Here is a 19,574-nt window from a genome sequence, read left to right on the forward strand (position 1 = left end):
GAGACTACATCAAGCTAAAAAGCTTCTGTAACGGCAAAGGACATCATAAGCAGAACAAAAAGGTATCCTACAGTATGGAAGAATATATTCATGAATGGCATATCCGACAAGGGGTTAACCTGCAAAATATATAAAGAACTCACACACCTCAACACCCCAAAGGCAAATAACCCTATTAAAAAATGGGTAGAGGATATGAAGAGACACTTCTCCAAAGAAGAAATTCAGATGGCCAACAGGCACATGAAAAGATGCTCCACATCGCTAATTATCAGGGAAATGCAAATTAAAATCACAATGAGATATCACCTCACACCAGTTAGGATGGCCAACATAGAAAATTATAGGAACAATAAATGCTGGTGAGGATGCAGAGAAACGGGAACCCTCCTACGCTGCTGGTGGGAATGTAAACTAGTTCAACCATTGTGGAAAGCAATATGAAAGTTCCTCAGAAAACTAAAATTAGAAATACCATTTGACCCAGTAATTTCACTCCTAGGAATTTATCCTAAGAATGCAAGATCCCGGATTCAAAAAGACATACGCACCCCTATGTTCCTTGCAGCACTATTTACAATCGCCAAGATATGGAAGCAACCTAAGTGTCCATCAGTAGATGAATGGATAAAGAAGAGGTGTTACATATACACAGTGGAATATTATTCAGCTATAAGAAGAAAATAAATCCTGCCATTTGCAACAACATGGATGGAACTAGACGGTATTATGCTCAGTGAAATAAGTCAGGCAGACAAAGACAAGTACCAAACGATTTCCCTCATTTGTGGAGTATAACAACGAAGCAAAACTGAAGGAACAAAATAGTAGCAGACTCACAGACTCCAAGAAGGGACTAGCCATTACCAAAGGGAAGGGATGGGCGAGGGTGAGTGGGGAGGAAGGGAGAAGGGGATTGAGGGGTATCATGATTAGTGCACATGGTGTGTGTGGGGTCACGGGGAAGACAGTGTAGCACAGAGAAGACAAGTAGGATCTCTGTGGCATCTTATTACACTGATGGACAGTGACTACAGGAACTCAATAATAAGGGTGAATGTAGTAACCACATTGTTTTTCTTGTGAAAACTTCGTAAGAGTGTATATCAATGATACCTTAATAAAAAAATAAAAAATAAATAAAACAAATAAAATGGTAAAAAAAAAAAAGTAATGCACATGAAGCTGAGACATGTTCAATTCTCTGAACAAAATTGTGTTTTAAGGCTATTTTGTACATTAGTTTGCCTGAGGGTGACACTTTTAATTTTAATTGCATTAAATTGACACTCCTATTATATTTGGAAGAAAGTCTCAGTTGGCTGCTAAACTTATTTTAACATTTTTCTTTAACTAAGGTCACCATACCAAGAGGAAGCAGGAATTATTTAAACCCAGAAACACAATACTCAAAACTATACTTCAGAATTTCCAAACAGTGGAAGATTTCCTGTTTTCTATCCCTGAAATTTTCATTAATGTAGAATTATTTTCTTATGTTAATATATCAGTTTTGCTGGACTTCTTTCATGGAAATAATACTGTCGTTAGCTCTTTAAGGACTTCATTATTTTCCAGTAATTTTATAAGGAACAGGGCTTCACGTGAGGTTAGTGGAGCTTAGTTAAAAAAATAAAGTTAAAATAAAATATCTTTATATATATTATTATTAAAAAACTTACTGTGGAAAGTTTTGAAAGAAGCAGAAAAGTTTAAGGAACAATATGAAATTTCTAATTTTGCCACTCACAAAAAATAACAATTGTTTGTTGTTTTCCTTGTAATATTTACATTATATCTAAAATTATATATTTACTACTAATGGTCATGTACATATATATAGGTATACAAACATATGTTTCCTTTTATACTATTAGGATTACATATATATTTCTGATTTCTTTAATTTTATATATACTGTTGGCATTCATATTATTAAATATTTTATTAAAACATGATTTTAATAGTTGCAATGAATTCAAAAGTAAGGTATTCTACAATTTTTTTTTGTCATTTTCCTATTGCTTGACATTTATGTCCTCAATTCTTGACTCTTTGAACCAGTACTGTGATGGATAACTTTGCCTACTTTTTGTAGTATTTTCAGAACATGGAGTCATTGAAGCAAAGCATGTGAATCATTTAAAGCTTCTGATGTAAATGTCTTTGAGAAAGGTTTACCTTGTAACACAGCATGTTGTTACTAATGTAGCTTGTGGAGAGGTGAAACACTGGACTAGAGAATCACAACATATGTCCTCTTACTGCTGATGAATCATTCTTTCTGGCTTTGATCTATCCCAAGAATGTGCTGGTTCATCTCCAAGTGGAGACAATAACTTTTCCTATGTATCTTGCAGAAATAATAAAAGCATTAATTTAGGGGGAAACACATTCCATTTCAGCTATAGTAAATGTTACATGAATAGCTGGTCTTATAAGTTTTCTTAATATGTTTCTTGTTGGCATTTCCTTTTTCTTTTTTCTTAGCAGAGCACAGACCTCACAAACCTTAGTTTCTTTATTTGGTAGAGTGAGTGTCACTTGATGCTTCAGATCACCTTGAAGTATGAAGTTGTGTCCAGGTTCAAAGTTTTGGCTCCTGAAATCTTATAAATTCCTAGACCCACAGAAATGGTTAATTATTAATAAATTAAGATGTGAGCAATGATAATGATAAACACATGCAACATAGCAACAAATGAAGTAGAGATATTTTCTGTGGACTGTTTTCCATAGAATATTATAATCTGGTTCTGTAGTTTTTGGTAAGTTTAGCCCAAGATGAAAACATGTATTTAGTACTATTGACATCAGACTTTTGAAACACAGCTGCATGCATAGTATTGTTTATAATTTCAAACCTAAAATACATTTCCTTTCTGCTAAGGAAGATGGTGAATGACAAGAATGGGTTGGGATTTCACTCTTTAGTTTCCCAGATTTCTCTGGGTTCTCTCAAGATTGCCAGATAGGCTCTGTGTGTGTGTGTGTGTGTGTGTGTGTAAGGAAGAGAAACAGGAATTCCTTTCGGAAGAGTGACAATCAATCTTAGTCTAACACTAGTTTAGGGCAGATGTTCTTGGCAGAAATCTGCTGAAGTAGATTATAAATGCTGTCTGGTTGCCAGAAATCAGGCTCACATTTCTTTTTGTCTTAATTTGAAAATGCTGACCCTATTTAAGAAGAAAAGGAACAATACCAGATCTCCCAACCTTTCTCAACTTCCCTTCCTCCCACTCCATCCTTCTGTGATGAGGGAACACACTTTCTTACTGCTACATGCCTTAACTTTTCATTTAGGTGAGCTGAATCTTCTTTAAATCTACAAAAATATCTTCATAATCAGAGTAAATCATGGAAATCTAATCAAAACTATGAAGGTAAGGGATGTCACAAAATTCATTCAGAATATATATGCGCTATGACTATGAGTGTAGTTCTAAATTAGCAGGCATGCAAATTTACTTATAATAAAAAGTCACTAAGGCCAGGCTTCCCACTATCAATTTTGTTCATATATTATATCTGGGCTCTAAAATTAACAGTACACTGGTGTGGATATGAATTTCATTTTTTAAATAAGTTCTTCTCTTTGAAAGAAATATTTTTCTATTACATTTGCACCCCTGGAATTGAATGCACTTTCCTATAAGGATGGATAACCTTATGCATAGTACATAGTTTGATTTTTATGACTCGAGAAAAATCATTGAAATTCATTTTCTGAAGCACGTATTTTTGATATGAAGAAGGATTTAATCTAAATATTCACAGCTCCAGCAAGCACATATTTCCTTTTTTACACAAGACGGGAGTAAGTCTTTTGAAATTATGGCGCATTTTATTAAAACAAATTTGCTTTTTATTTTTCTCCTATTGTTCAATCATCGCATTGTTTGAAAATTTGAACTGTCATTTATGTCCTAATATAAAAAGCTTCAAGAAAATGTTTTGCTTCGCTTTTTAGCCACAAGAAAAATGCTATTTCCAGCAGAATAATGGTGAAGTTTTACGGAATATCTCAGCACAGAATTCTAATACATCACTAACTTCTTTTTCATAGCTTTTTTTTTCAGCTCCTCTCACTAAATTGTGAAAAGATTTATACTCATATAGGCAAATGTGCTTCACCTATATTTCTGTCCATCCTGAGGGAATCAGTTAAGTTTCAGGATTCCTGAAGGGGGAAAAGTACTGCAGAGCTGTATTTTTGATAATATGTGCAGAGGATTATTTACCAAAAACAAAACAAAACAAACACACCTAGCAGTACGTATCATTCTGAGGCATTGGACTTCATCAAAGGTAAACATTTGCTGTTTTCAGATACTTTTAAGAGAGACATGAAAGTAGATGGATAGTTTCTGAAGTGGAAATGGGCTGTCTCTTTCTCAGGTTATCCATGTGTTGACTTCACCTGTGAGCCAACAGTCTGTTGATTTCCCATTAGGCAGATAATGTGAAATAGTACAATGCTTGCATAAGGCAGTGGTGTATCTCCTATGGCTTGCAAACCCCGAAGGTCAGCATAGCCATACTCCTCAAAGCAAGGAAAAGTTTCTCTATGCATCTGGATTTTTGTGCAGTATTTACTGTGAATAGAAATAAAATACCTTCCCAACCTTAACTAGAAATAAAACTAGGCTTTCAGCAAGGAGATACTGAAAATTATCTCCATCTGTCAGTATTCCAGGCCTGGACTCTAATGAAGCTGTAAAGCATGCATCTCTGGTTTTGTGAATATGAAGTCACTGTTAAAAATATTAAGGAAAAAATCCTTTATTATATAAAATACACATTAATATCTTCTTAGAATGAACACCCACAGAAAATTCTCATTCTCATATCAATATAAAGCAAACACAAACACATACCCAAAGCTTGGCGTACCTTGCAAAAGTATAAATTTGATAGGTCTTTGATCTTTACTTGAATATGAATGAATGAATCAGTCAATCAAGTAACAATCAACAAATTGCTATGCCAATCACGTTCTTTTTTTTTCCTTTGAACAGTTATAAAAAAGTAGAAAAGACAGTGTATAGCTATTAGAACAGTCTAAATAGTATAAGTAAGACTGGGGAATGTATGAACTATGGTTTTAAAGGTGATAATTACATATATTCAAGTTACCCTTTAATTAATTGCCTTCAGTTTCTCCTGGATCAACACTTTACTACCCTTAGCCTGTTAGTGCATACGAGGACTCTGCTCATTAAAGGTAGATTCCTGAAATAAAAAGGTATTTAATTGTCTTAAATCAACCATAGAAAATTGTCTTAAATCAACCACAGAAAAGTTGTGAGTACCAAAATTGCATTAAAGGAAGAGAGGTGCTCACACTATGAAGCAAAAGCGAATGAGACCCACTGCAGAAGGAGATAACCATTCCTCATGTGTTCATTGGGTGAAATGGCCAACTGAATGCCCCATAATATTTAAATTATTATTTTTTATTTCAAGACCTGGCATGTACAGTTGGGTCTGTGTGAGTCAAATGTGTGTATAATGGTAGGTCACTGAATTGCTTTTTAATCACAAGTATATGTTTCCCATTAGCATATCCTTCATCCTTATTTCTCAACTCCTTTAGCTGTTACATTCAGGACCATGCATTTTGGGATGTAGTTTACCTGTAATTACTTTATTTGATTAATTTTCTCTTTTACCTAGATTATAAATTCCTTGTAAGAAAAATCTGTGTCACATGTTTCTGTATTACCCAATGTTGGCCACTCAATAAGGTAGTTTTTGTCCAATAAATGCTGTTTGACAGGCAGATTAACCGTTAAATATTTGGTGACATACAAAATATTTACCATTTAAAAAGAAAGTATATTTTATTTACCTCTTAAATACCTCTTGCTTTGTTTGGTATTCCAGTATTCTATTATTCCCTTTTCTCTCTCTTTCCTGTCATGCCACATTTTAAAAATTCACAGTCCCAGTCTTAGAGATTCATTCGTGCAACAGATGTTTGCTAAGTGGCTTCTGAGTGTCAGGAACTGTGCAAAGCACTAGATCAAGGGACATAATTATGTTGTATTGTTTCCAATGCTTGTAATTGTTAAACAATGGTCAGAAAAGTGTCTTTTTATTTCTTATTTTAGACCTGCAGTATTCATGGAAAATTAATTAAAGCCTTTGCCAGATTCAATCTATAGGTACCTAAATCCCCACGGGAAAATGAGAGGTCATCTTTGCACCTTTGCTCACTGCGTGAGTGGGTGGGGAGGAGAGGGTGGAAGTTGTTAAGAGATATCCCCATCCCCAAGGATGGAGAGTAGCCAAATCCTTAACTGGTTCCCGCAGAGGCCAAGGTGAGCAGGAAGCAGGCTGCAGGAGTGACGCAGGGGAAGCCTGGTGGAGCTGCTAAACTCCCCCACTAGACACAGAGCTGCAGAATTAATGCCCAGTTCCATCTAGATAGAGGTTAATGACCTTGAGGGCCCCTTACAAAGTCAAATTGCTTCTACTCTCCACATTGAATCTACCTTTAATGAGTAAAGTCCTCATGTGCACTAACAGGCTAAGGGTAGTAAAGTGTTGATCCAGGAGAAACTGAAGGCAAGCCAACAAAACTTTTGAGTTTTTTTCTAGCAACTAGCATAATTTTCTGCTATGAAGTATGACTTTGGACATGCAAAAGAGGCCCAAATCCATCCCCTAACACTTACAAATAATGAAATTTTACTATCAGGCTGCCCTGTAAACTTGTATTTCCTAATTCCATTGCTTAGAGTCATAATTTGAAATGCAAATATTTATGTGTGTGTGTGATTTGCTCTTTTTGGGCCTGGAAGAGCCTAGGATTGAGAAGAAATGGAGAAAAAGGAAGAGGAAGAGGAAGGACAGGTATGTAAGTAGAGAATTTATAGGAAGGGGAGCTGAATACAAGCACTGAAGACAAATTCTGACTGTATGAGTTTATTATGAAACTCTTTATCAAAAACAACTTAAAACAAAGCTATCAGAGATGGAAGTGGCATTTTAACCTCCCTGGGCATGTGTAAAATGTGAAATAGATATCTTCATGGTTGAGAACAATGTGATTTCAAGCTTCCTTTAAAGTTAAAAATCTTAGAAGCATCACTAACCAAAATGGCAGAGATTTATGTGGGAATCAAATTCTCACAAAAGACCAGAGACACCGCCAAGGGCAAAATATTTTCCATGGACATTGTGCCAACCAATATGTTCAAATGCACAGTTATTGTAATTAGCATGACTTAGCCCAACAGACACACATCTTTACCAGTCTTGTCCAGCAATCATTGCAACAAATTCTATGCTTTAATTTTTGTACTTAAGAACATGTGGTACCAATTGACATTGATGTGTACAGAGGGTTTATTTACTTGAGAATTTCAAATCACATGTTTCTTATTACTATTATTAATTTTGTTTTAGTGGCTTCAATAAGTAAAATGAAGGCTAAGAGAAATGAAGTGATTGCCAAGCTTGCATTTACCTTCATTGATTCATTCACTCATTCAGTCATTCAGCAAATATCTCAGTTCACTGTTCGAGATGAGATTTCAATGGGAGGCAATCTAGGCAGAGTTCCTCATAAAGTTTGCAGTGTGTAGGAGACCCTGCATTTATTCAAATAATTACTAACTTGAGAAGCATCCACAAGGGAATCTTGGACTCATTTTGGATCAGGTCAATTCCTGTACTTTTGTGTCTGCATTTTATCAGAAAATGGTGTGATTTGTTTAGAAACCACCCTCAACTTTCATCTTTCAAAGAAGTACTTATTTGTAAATAGGCAGAAGAACCTATCTTGATACCTAAAATAGTACCATTTATTTATATATTTTTAATAAAAGCCAGAAGCCCACCTGTATTAATAACTCTGATACAATAAAACAACTTGAATAAAAACAACAAAATCAGTTTATATTTGAGGATTTTTCCCCCTTTGGACACTCTAAGTTTGTATTTCCATGAATATGTCAGGATGTTCTGAATGCCTTAAATACCAAATAGCCACCAAAAAAGTGATTTGTGTATGACATAGGACAATTTTCTCCAATCTCATTTTCATAATCTTGAGTTCCTTTTAAACATTTTCCAGACCTGACCAGAAACATCCTGCTGAAGGAGGTGGGCTCTAAAGCAGAGAGTTCTTGACATACAAAAAATTGTATTCCTTTGAGAAAAAAAAATCTGTGATACTTTTCCCGTTCTATGACATTCTAATGCCATTTAGTTTTCCATTTCCTTTTGTTCTTTCTTGGTGCTATATGTGACTAATGCAATTCAGATGGGTTTGTAGCCATGGAAACTATAGAAAGCAGAAATGTGTCTATTCACTTGGCATCTTTCCCATCACCCATTCCTGTAAATTTCTTTGTCACTGAAATATACTCTATTAGAAATTTAAAATTGAAATTGTTTACTTATATCAACTTCCTGCTTCATTTTTAAAAAATGGAAAATGGTGGTGTTTAACAAATGATTAATATTCCATACTGCCTGGAGGTTCTAAGGGGAAGGTGTCATATTCAGAGATAAATTCAGGTTGTGACTTCCATGGAAAATGCTGAAGAACTGCATAAAACATACCTAATAAGTATATATTTCTTGAACTACTTAGTCCTGGTATACAAAGCAGAATTGGGAAAATTTCATTCAATAAACACTCTCTGTAAATTAAAACACTGAAAACCATTGATGTACAGGAGATTATTCTATGTAAAGTCACTTGATAATAAGAAATTTGCTATCAAGCAGTCAGTTCAAGAAACTTTGCTTTATCTTTCATGGTAACAAAAGAAATACAGATCAGATAGGAACTGTTTTTGTTCTTATTCCATTTTATTTAGTATCTCCTCCCATCCTGGTCAATTATTTTTGCCTCCTTTCTAAATGAATATTTTTGTTAATCTCCATAAAAATTTGATCTGGTTTTATTTCTTATTCCTTTCTTCTTTAGTTTATAATTCCTTTCACTTGGTTTCATTTCTTGTTCGTAGAATCACAGAATATTAGAACTGGAAGGATCTCATAAATGACCCAATTCAACACATCCACTTTAAGGCAGAGACAAACAGCTCCGAGCCTCAGGTTTAATGGCCTCCTCCACATCTCCTCTTTGATCACAGGCAAGTCTAACATGATATGTCCCAGAATAAACTCTTATATTCCCCAAACCTGCTTCTCCTGCCATGTTTCCAAACAAATAAATGTCTCGAGCATGTACTCAATTGATCAGGCCAAATATCCTGAGGCCACTCACGGCTCTCATTTTTCCTCTCAGCCGACATCTGATCCATCAGCCAGTCTAACCTCATGATTCAGCTCAAAACATGAATGCCATCTTTAAAGATGCTGTCCCTGACTCCCATCTCCCAACCCATTCTACCTCTTTTTTCTGTGGAGCTCTTCACCACCTGACATTACACTACCTTGTTCATCTGTGTATCCCTAACCACGGAATACTGCTGATGCACAGAATATGCTCAATAAATTATAACTGAAAGATTAAACAATTGCATCAGTTGAGTCACTGAGCAGCTGTTACATGACTATTCAACAGCAAAGCTGAAAAGAGAACCTAAAAATTTTTTTCTTTCTATGCTTTCCTCACTACAATAAGCTGCCTCTTATTGTTCCCTTGTTTTGCTATTACCCCTTTAATATCTTGCTCACAATGTAGCTTTTTGTTTTCAAACATAAAGAGTAATCATGCATTTACAAAGTTAATAAGTTTATAGAGCTTCAGAAATTGCTTAATCTTTTTAAATGTTACCGTATCTTCACAAGATCTAATGATATCATGTTTCCCTGTTCATTCAGTCTAGCTGACATTCCCTTTCTCTTAAAACTTTATGGGACAAATAGCTCTGTTATTATAAACCAGTGTCCTTCATTGTGTATGCAGTCCACCAATATATTTTTGGGTAGAATAATTAAAATATTGCAAAACAAGGCTGTGTACTCTCTGAGGCTTAGAGACCTTTTCCAAGTTCATGTAAGTTATTGGCAGAATTCAGTTTCTTGTGTTGTGGAACTGAGGTCCCTGTTTTCATGCTGCTTGTTGCCCGGCAACTGCTCTTAGCTCCAAGAGGCCACTCCTCCCTATAGGTAGTTCACCATATTGATGCTGTAGAATTCCAGGCCACCAGAAGCCATCCCTCAACTGATTTGGTCAGGCCCACTTTAGATATTTTCCCTTTTGCCAGATGACATAAAAATCATTGGAGCAATGCCTTATTATATTCATGGATTCTGCCCACACTCAAGTGAATTATACACAGTATGTCCACCAAGGATGGGACTTCTGGACACCACCTTAGAACTCTGCCTAAGATTTCACACTTTCTAATAAGAGAATTGCTGAGGTTAGATTGAGAAATAAGACAATAGAATCAAAATCCAGGTACTGATAACAATCAAAACCTTTCTAGACTGGGCTATTTCCCCTTCGCTTAGCATTTCTATTAAATATGTCCCTTGAGATGCTACTTGATGTCAACAAAAACATTCCAAACATTGATTAGTTTGGAAAATTTTTTAACTGGTGTTTATTTTTGATTGCTTGACTTTTCTGAACCTTTAACAATCCTGTGGAATCTTTACTAAGAAGCATTTCCCAAACTTGTCTGACCAAGAAACATATTTTCATGCCAGAGTGTTGGCTGACAACTGGTTGGCCTTCTGCAAGGCTGTGCTGGTTGTTTACTGCCAGAATTCATCCTGATGGATCAAGTTTCTTTTTGATTGGTAGGTGCCCCTAAGGTGCCTAAACATTTTTAATACCATTCCTGCTCAGAGCTATGTTCTCAATTCTATCTTCACATTAGGATCACCTAAGAAGCTTTTATGTCCAGGAACTGAGCTTGCCCAGTATACATTTCCAGCTAAAGCATGCTTCCTTTATCACTGTATCGAGCTAGTATGCAGTCACTTTCTAGGCAAAATTATATTAGTGCCTGCTAGGGACATCCAGTTATTCCAGTTGCTCTGTAAAAGGGGCAGCTTTTGATTTCTGCCCATTCTGATGGATTTCAGCATGGCACATGCTGATGGAGATTTGGGGTTTAACTGGTGGACACCAAGATATTATAACACAAAAGTCAGCAGGGACTATTTCATTCATGTTTATTGCATTTTTTCATGTGCCTGTTAAAAGACTTAGTAACTGCCCACATCACCAGTTCAGCAAGCCAAGGCTGAGAGATTAGATTAATATTTATGCTATGAAATCGCCTTTCTTTCATCCATCTTTAGTATAGGGTGCACACATCTCGTCCCATCAGTGCATACTATCTCTAGTAGATGGAAAGTCCTGAAGCCTCCTAATTGGCAATGATAACAAAATCACAAAAAGTATTTGAGGATGTTGGACTATCACAATAGACCGAGAAAGGAGCCCTGGACTCCATTCTCATTGTTAACAATAATTCAGTGTTTCCTTGAGCAAAATAGGTAGAATGTAATTATAATTGGCTTCTGCTTTGCAGAAATGTGGTGAACAATATGATGTAATCTTGGCTAGCCTGAAAAAGAGTTGGTGTTTGTGATCCAATCCAAGTCAATGGTTTGTTGAACAGCAAGCACTGCGAGGTTAGTAAAATTCAACAAAAACCTATCTCCACTCTCATAAAACTCAAAATCTGGGTAAAAGCAAAGTAAATAAGTGGTATGTCTGGGAGAATTTGCTAAACTCTGTTAAAAAAATGTAGATAGAAAGTGCTTTGGATAGGCAGTAGAGTTGATACAGGAGTTTCAAATCCTAACCCCAACATTTACTTGATTGTGTAAATGACTTTTTAATCTCAGGTGAGCCTCAAGTTTTATCAGTCAATGGGTCCTTATCATATCAACCTTCAGGAATGTAGTAAAGATAAGCTAAAAAATCAGCTAATGAGTGTGAAAAATTCTCTGGAGGGTGGAAAGCCCTTTATAAATGCTGGTTGTTGCTATTATTAATCATCTTTGGACCCAGAGCAGAGGGATTCAGGAAAGCTTCAGAGAAGAAGGAATACTGGAAAGGTAAATGTCATAACATCCCATTGATTATTGTCCATTGTGTATTTGATTCATTGTTTATTTGAACTTCAAATGTAACTGGGTGTTCTGTTTTTCTGGCAACCCTATCTAGAACTTACTTGGAACCCAACACTGGGCAAGTCACCCAGCAAGGGTATGAGCCAGGCGGGGTGCACTGGGGATTACCTTCCTCCTCCTTCATACCTCATTAGGTCAGTTTCTTTTGCAACAACCAGTATTGCTGACTCATGCTGGGTTTGCAGTCCATTACTTTCCACAGACCACAGAGCCAATGAGTAGGCAAGAATCACTCTCTCAGACAGAAGGAAGGAGAGCTGGGAATGCCCTTGGAAAGTAGCCTGCGCAGCTACCTGGCTCACAAGAACGTTTTACATGCCAGAAGAGTTACTGTAGCTGCATGTGATTTCCATTTGAATCTGGGAAAGTCCCTCTGAAGGAATCTGACACTTTTGATTTAAACACAGGGGAAACTAGCTATTACCTTACCTGAATTATTTACAAGCAAATTTTCTTACTTTCACAATTTTCTTTTATTTTATGTTTATTTTTCCTTTCTGAATGAAAATGCCAGGCATTATCAGAAGATTTGTGTTTATGCATGTGTGATGTTTGTGTTAGCTGTGTTTGATTTTACTCTCCAAATGGAAGTCCCGTGTCAGTAACCCATAGTTCTTTGGGAAGGCTTCACACCTTCATGATGGAGTGCAGGGGCCTGTGTCTAGGCAGCCATCTGTGCGAGTGATACCTGGGGCAACAGCTTTTGCCATGGCCTGTGTATAGCAAAGATATTGTTTTTATTTAGTTCAGCTGGGACAAAGAAATTAAAATAACAATGTTTCTAAAGAAGTTTTTATGTATACTGTATATAAGTATGGGAAAATGGTATTTGTTTCTGTGAAGATTCTTTTTATTGTAATTTTGAATTTGAGGCAGCATTGAGTGAGGTATGGAGAACAGTGGTGAAAGGCTCTGCACTTCCACAAAGCCAGCCCTTGATGAGTCCCCTGAGGGGAAATAAAGCAACTATAATATGTCCAACAGCTCTCCTAACAAACCACATTCCAATTCGCCTGACTGCTCCCCACAACACCATTTCTCCAAATATTTGCTGCAAATAGCATTAGGAAAGTTCAAAATAGGGGGACAATGCCTGGAAGAAACCTCATTTGATATTGCCACAAAAAATCCCTTGTGTTCCTGAACTCTGGGAAGTTTGGGGAGATTTTATTTGTTGAGGGGATTTTATTTGTCAAGTCCTGTAACAATGCACTCAGAATTAAGTGTTTTCTGCCAGACTTCTGCCATGGCAGGAAAAACATAGTGTAATAGGGAGCAAGGTATGTGCCTGTTCTTTCAAGAACAGAAGTCTTGTGATGTTTTCCACTGATTGCAACCTTGACCATGAGACCAGTTACAGAAAGAGCAGCTTAGTCTGTAAAATGGCTTATGTCAAAGCCTAGGTAGGTCAAGAATATTGTTAATGGAATACACTTCTGCAATTTTCATTTTTGAGTCACTCTGACTAGGATTTCAGGGGCAGAGCAATGTGGTGACTTGAACACTGAAAATACAGATTTCATAACAATACACAATCCAATAGGCTTGTAAGTGAAACAGGGACCATGGGCTTAGACAGAGTAGGGTGAGGGCCTCTGGAAAAAAACAAAAGCAAGATAATCCATTGTGAGATTTGCTTTGGCCTACTGAGGAGGGCCCAGCTTATTTTTCTGACTTTATCCAAGTGCTGCTTTTCTTCCTCCAGCCTTAAACAAATGATTTGTTGCAATTTAGGCAATGTAGCAAGCAAGCCCAAAGCAACATAGTAAAAACAGGAAGGATTCCATCTTAAAACCCAATTTGTTACAAAAAGTTTCTTAACAAACAGACAATAACTCAGCCCACCTTGGGAGCAAAGCAGGCAGTCTTGAGTGACATGCTCCCAGACCAGGAAGCTGCTATCCTGGGAGGAAATTAGATCAGTAAAATTCTTGTAAATAACCAGGAAGACTAATAAGAAACAGTGTTTCTTCAAAAGTATTTGATACCACTTAGCAGGTGTACATCCCTCCCCCGTTGTCTCTCAACTGCCTGTAAAACCCCTAGACAACGCACCACCCCAGGGCTCTCTTGTTCCCTCCTGGCCTGAGCCAGGAGCTCTGTCCTCTTGTTTTCTCTTTAAATAAAAGCCTCTGCCTTGCTCTCCTACCTTGACTGTTTGCGAAGTTCATTCTTCGGCCCGGTGAACAAGAACCCTGGCATCATAACCACTAGTGAACATGGGTTTACACAGTTTAGGGGCTAACTTGCTTTCAGATTGGTTACTGTATTAGATATAAGTAAAGTAAAGAAGTCTTATTTTCCAAATTCCTTTCCAGTTATTTTTGTACATGTGTGAGTACACACATGCACACCTGCACACACACATCCTTTTCTAAAAACACCATACTAATCAACAAAGGAAACTTTGAAAATGGAAACAAGTCTCCAGGGTTCTCCATTACTGGTTTGTTCTAACTTTGTTCCCTTAACACTTCATTAAAAATAGGAACATTTGGGTCTAACAATAATAATGCAACTTTATCACTGGAAAAAAGTGAGAATCATAATTAGTCATACCAAAGAGGAGTAGCCACCCTGCCTCACTAAATATAGGACTAAGTGGATTAGTGAGTGTTCTTTCTCTGGAGACCCTAGAAGATTCACGTTTTCAGATAACTGCTATAAAGGGCTTCTCAAGCTTTTGACCTAAAGCTCCTTCCAGATGAAGGAAGAGAGCATTACAAATTTGACCACAACACAAGTCTGAGTGGAAAGTAGGGGGCCAAGTGGCCCGTGACTAACAGGAGGCGCGGTGCCATGATCCACTGAGGGACCCTGGAAAATGTTTAATTTTAATTTTAAAAAAATCAGAATTAAAAGTGAGTATCACCATAATAATGGGTATATAATAATGAGTCCAGCCTGGGTTATACTTTTTCTTTATGCCAAAGCAGTTTTAAAATACGATTGTTAACATTTTATTGTGGAGAAAGAGGCTCACAAAGTGGAAGTGCTGAGAGCGCAGGAAAGCGGTTCCGCAGATCCAGAAAGGATCCTCAGATTAGGAAGTGGTCAGCCCCCATGGGCGCCCGGAGGAAGGAGGCGGTGTAAGACCGAGGAGAACCAGGAAACCTTAATCAAGCAAGTGAGGTGAGAACCCGGCTGTGAAGAATCAGCAGACCCTTACTTGTGATGACGAGGGGCAGACACCAGTGCAGAGGAAAGGCACAAGCCAAGACTGAAATAAAGCATGGGCTAGTGCCCTCAGAGAGCTGCGTGCTCTTCTCTTCAGTTACTTTGAGTAGAAACGTAAAGGACATTATAAGACGCCGTGTGTGTGGAAGCGGAGGTTGCTTGCTTGGTTCGCCTATCATGCCTGAAACTTCTACAGCTTTCTCAGTTCTATCCTTAAAGACTATATCCCTAACCTTAATGGAAAATGATTATATCAGGATCTTTGAAAAACTTTCAGACCCATGAAGCAGTCATTTCCTTTGAAATGGCTGACGAAAAATACGAAACAAAACCTATCAATGTGATCTAAAAAAGGATTATCAAGCTGCCCTGACCTTTTGTCTGCTCCTGTGTACTTGATTTTTGCACAATGCCAGGTGTGATAACACTTTGTATTTTTTTTCTTTAAATAGAAGTAAAACTCACAATTTAAGGAAAATTTCTTCAAAAATGACTGACAAGAAATGAATGATGGTACTTTCCACCTTAAATCAGATAGAAGTTGATGCTCCTTCAGAGCTTGTTGAAACCTTCATCCTATTTTACAAAAATCTCAGACTGGGCATTTAGCCAAAAATGTTTTCCCCTTTATCTTTTTGAATGGAGTACATATCAATAGAAATTTAATGTGGATGTTTTAGGCCCATTAGCACTTTTTATCAGCTGTATCCATTGCCTATATTGGATACCATGTAATCTGGACAAATGTTACTGACCCCCACCCCCTTTTTTTGATAGCTGAGATACTTCTGTGCCCTAGCAGAGAAGTCTTTAGTAAGCTAGACTTTGAAGAACTTTGTCTACCTTTATCCACCCTCCACTTTAACAATATATTCAGCTAGACACCTGTATGGTGGGTGCACTACTGTAGGTCATGTGAGGAAGAGAAGCAAGAGAAACCACAGTAGCCAATGTTTTTCCCATAGGAAAATAGATCCAAATTAGTGTGCCAGTTTCTGGCCTATTCTTGAGAAGGAACCTGGAGGTGGGAGGGAGAGTGACAGAGATATCTTCTGGAGTCAAATATCCTAACAATAGCTGATTATGAGCCTTTTCTGAGCTCACTGTGCTGTGAGTTCCACATAAATCTCATTAAACAACAAACCTATGGGATAGATATTTCTGTCTCCTTCTTTGATAGAAGAATGAAAGTATTAAATTATTGCAAAATAAATGGTATAGAAAATAAATGGTATGGAAAATATACACTACAGAAGTTCAGGAGGAAGGAAAAATCACTGGAATAGGGTTGCTCCTGGCAGAGCTTGAAATAAGTGCATCATTTGGACTAACAGACGGAAAGGAAGGGATTCTTCATTAAGTTAAAGAGATCATGTGGATAAAATGAGAGTTCCTGTGACCAGGATTCTCACCTGGCCCTGGATGACTAGCTCACTACACACCTGTGGGCAATACATGGCTGTTGATTCTATATAAAGAGTTCCGCCCAGTGCTCTGGGTATGACACGGTGGCAGGGCTGCAAGGCTGCAGGAGAGCAAAGCAGAGGCTGGAGTGGTGGCAGCGCCGAGGACAGAGGCCCAGAGGCTGACTGTGTGGGACGGCTATGCAGAGAGGCCCAGAGGACAGCTGTGTGGACAGAGGGGCCCAGAGGCAGAGACTGGTTTGCTGCATACAGACTCTCTCTGAGTGAAGGGGATTTTAGTGACTGACCTGCCACCTGGAAATAAAGTTGAGTATAACCCTTTCACCCCAAGAACGTTTTGCTGTCATTTTCTTTGGTCACACTGAATCCATAGTGAACTTGCCTGGGGCTGAAACCCATTGGCAAGACAGATCAAAAAGAATATTTGGGCTCTAGTGACCAGGGATTTGGGTTTATATAGGGGAAAAAATGGAAGTTGAGGCTACTAAGAAAGTTTGGGAACACATTGTGAGGATGAGTTAGGTTGGGCTTCTGGAAGCAAAGTCTAAAGCAGGGATCCTACTCCGTGTGTTTTATTTTGGGTGTGTTGTCAGGAGCCAGGAAGCAAGAGCAGTAGGATTCAGCAAGGGAAGGCAGTCAGCATGAATGTGTTTCAGCTGGAGTCAGTCTGGCAATAAGTGGATGCTTTAGGAGCACAGAGCCTGAATAACACCACATAGTTGATCCCACCTTGAAGCAAAGGGCAGCAACCTTTGTTCCCCTGTTCCTCTTTGATTGTGGGCTTCCCTGAGGAGTGGGGAGCTCACTCTTGGGTTCACATTAATCTTAAAGCAATTCTCCAGAGAAAGGAATTGCTGTTAACAGTCAGCATACACCCCTTTCAGCAGCTGCAGAATGGCTCACAATCTTATGAAGAAGATCAGGGTGGGGCCCCAAAGATGTCCACTCTAGAGGACTCAAACACCATGCTGAGGAGGTTGGGATTTTTCTCACTGAGCAACAGTGGCCATTAAAGGAAGCCAAAGTGGGGATTTCCAGGTCACAGTGCCCTTCTTCTAGGCTGAAAAATGCCCACCTGTTGACACATTGATTTCAGCCAAGTTATACTAATTTATGATTTTTGGTCTCCAGAACTATGAGAGAATACATTTCTGTTGTGTTAAGACATCAATTTTGTGGTAATGCGTTACAGTGACCATAGCAAAAATGTGGGAAAAACTCAACGGCTTTCGAAGCCATGCAACAAGAAGAACAGTGGCATTAATAAACACATTTTTAAAAACTGAGGCCAGGCAAGTGATTGAACTAGAGGCTGAAATGGAGGAGGCTGGTTTTTTAGGGTGTGCTGAAATCTGCAATGTTGGCAGAATACTCATGTGGACAAATCCAGAACGTGTGTGGCGGGAGCTCCGAGGTTGTCAGAGACACAGGTTTAGCATTGTGAGCAGGAAGGGACAGGGAGACTAGCACAGTCATCATTGGCACTCGGGCTGTGCCGCCCCTCTCCCTGCACGTTGCCTTGACCGCTTGCTTTTCTTCTCATCTAGGGGCAAGATAATACCTCCTCAGAGCTGTGCTCAGAGTGTTTCTTCAATTCCTGCCAATTTCTTACTTATTTCGATTCTCAACTTCAGCTATTTTCAGCATAAGCCCATGGCTCCTCTGTCTTTTAGATCCCAATCTAGTTCTCCATCCACTCTTCACCCACCTCTGTCATGTATACTGTAGGAAGTATTAAAGTTAAGGCTAAAGAGTTTTTGTCTTACTTGATAAGAGATGTGGAGTGGAATTAAGATTTTTGAGCAGGGAATGCCATTATTCAGTACAAAATTAATTCAGCAGGCACTTATGTTTAAGACACAGCCCCTAGTATGAGTGCATGTAACTCTAACATAATATTTGACTTTAATGGGCTCAATTTTAGTGAAAAACAAGACTATACCTATACCTATGTGTGTGTATATATACACACACATAGGTATAGGTATAGTGTGTGTGTGTGTGTGTGTGTGTGTGTGTGTGTATACACACACACACACACACATAGTTTATATGTCAGTGGATACTATTAATGCTAGAGTTGTTAATGAAGTGCAGCTTTACCCTAAGGAAGTCAACAGTGCTGAAGAAGCAAGAATCTCCCCAGAGCTGGTTTGGGGCAGCCATGTGGCAGCTCTTGTTAGAAAGGTTTAGAAGGGTCAAAGAATGGAGACAGAGAGAATAAGAGATAACTTTGGCATTTATTAAATAGGTGAGGAGTAATCAAGACCTGAAATAGAGGTGTAACTATTGGAAATGTCATGAGAGACACTGAAAAGGTGTAACTCATATGATTTGGCAATTACCTAAATTGGAGTGAGGTGGGGAAAGGTGATGGAGTTCATAAGATTATTTCAAGGATTTTCCTTTTGCTGCCTAGTTAAAGAATAGTGTCACTAAAGGAAATGAAAAGGTTGAAAACTTGTATTTAGGTACAAATTGGATTTGGATTTGAACTTGTTGAGTCAGAGAGACATGGTATTTAGACAGGGGTGTTGAAATGCTGTACTGGAGCTTAGGCTATTAATCAAGACTAAAGGTGCAGCTTTTGAAGGTTAGTAGCTGGAACAGATTGCTTAAGCCTTGGGAGAAGATGTGATCATGGTGAAAGAATAAGGGCCAAGGGCAGAGCCTGGGAAACACCTACATTTATGGGCCAAAAAGAAGCCAGAAAGAAGTTAGGTAAATAGCAACCAGGGAGGTAAGAGTAGAGCTAAGAGAGTATCTCACAGAGAGGGGGTTTTGATAAGGAGGATGATCAAAGGAGAAATTCGAGATCAAACAAGCCGAGGATGGAGCACAGGTCACTGCCTCTGGTTACTTTGTGCTTGCTGGTTGCCTTTGAAACAATAG

Source organism: Manis pentadactyla, chromosome 2 (genome assembly GCF_030020395.1).
Source record: "Manis pentadactyla isolate mManPen7 chromosome 2, mManPen7.hap1, whole genome shotgun sequence".
Lineage (NCBI taxonomy): Eukaryota > Metazoa > Chordata > Mammalia > Pholidota > Manidae > Manis > Manis pentadactyla.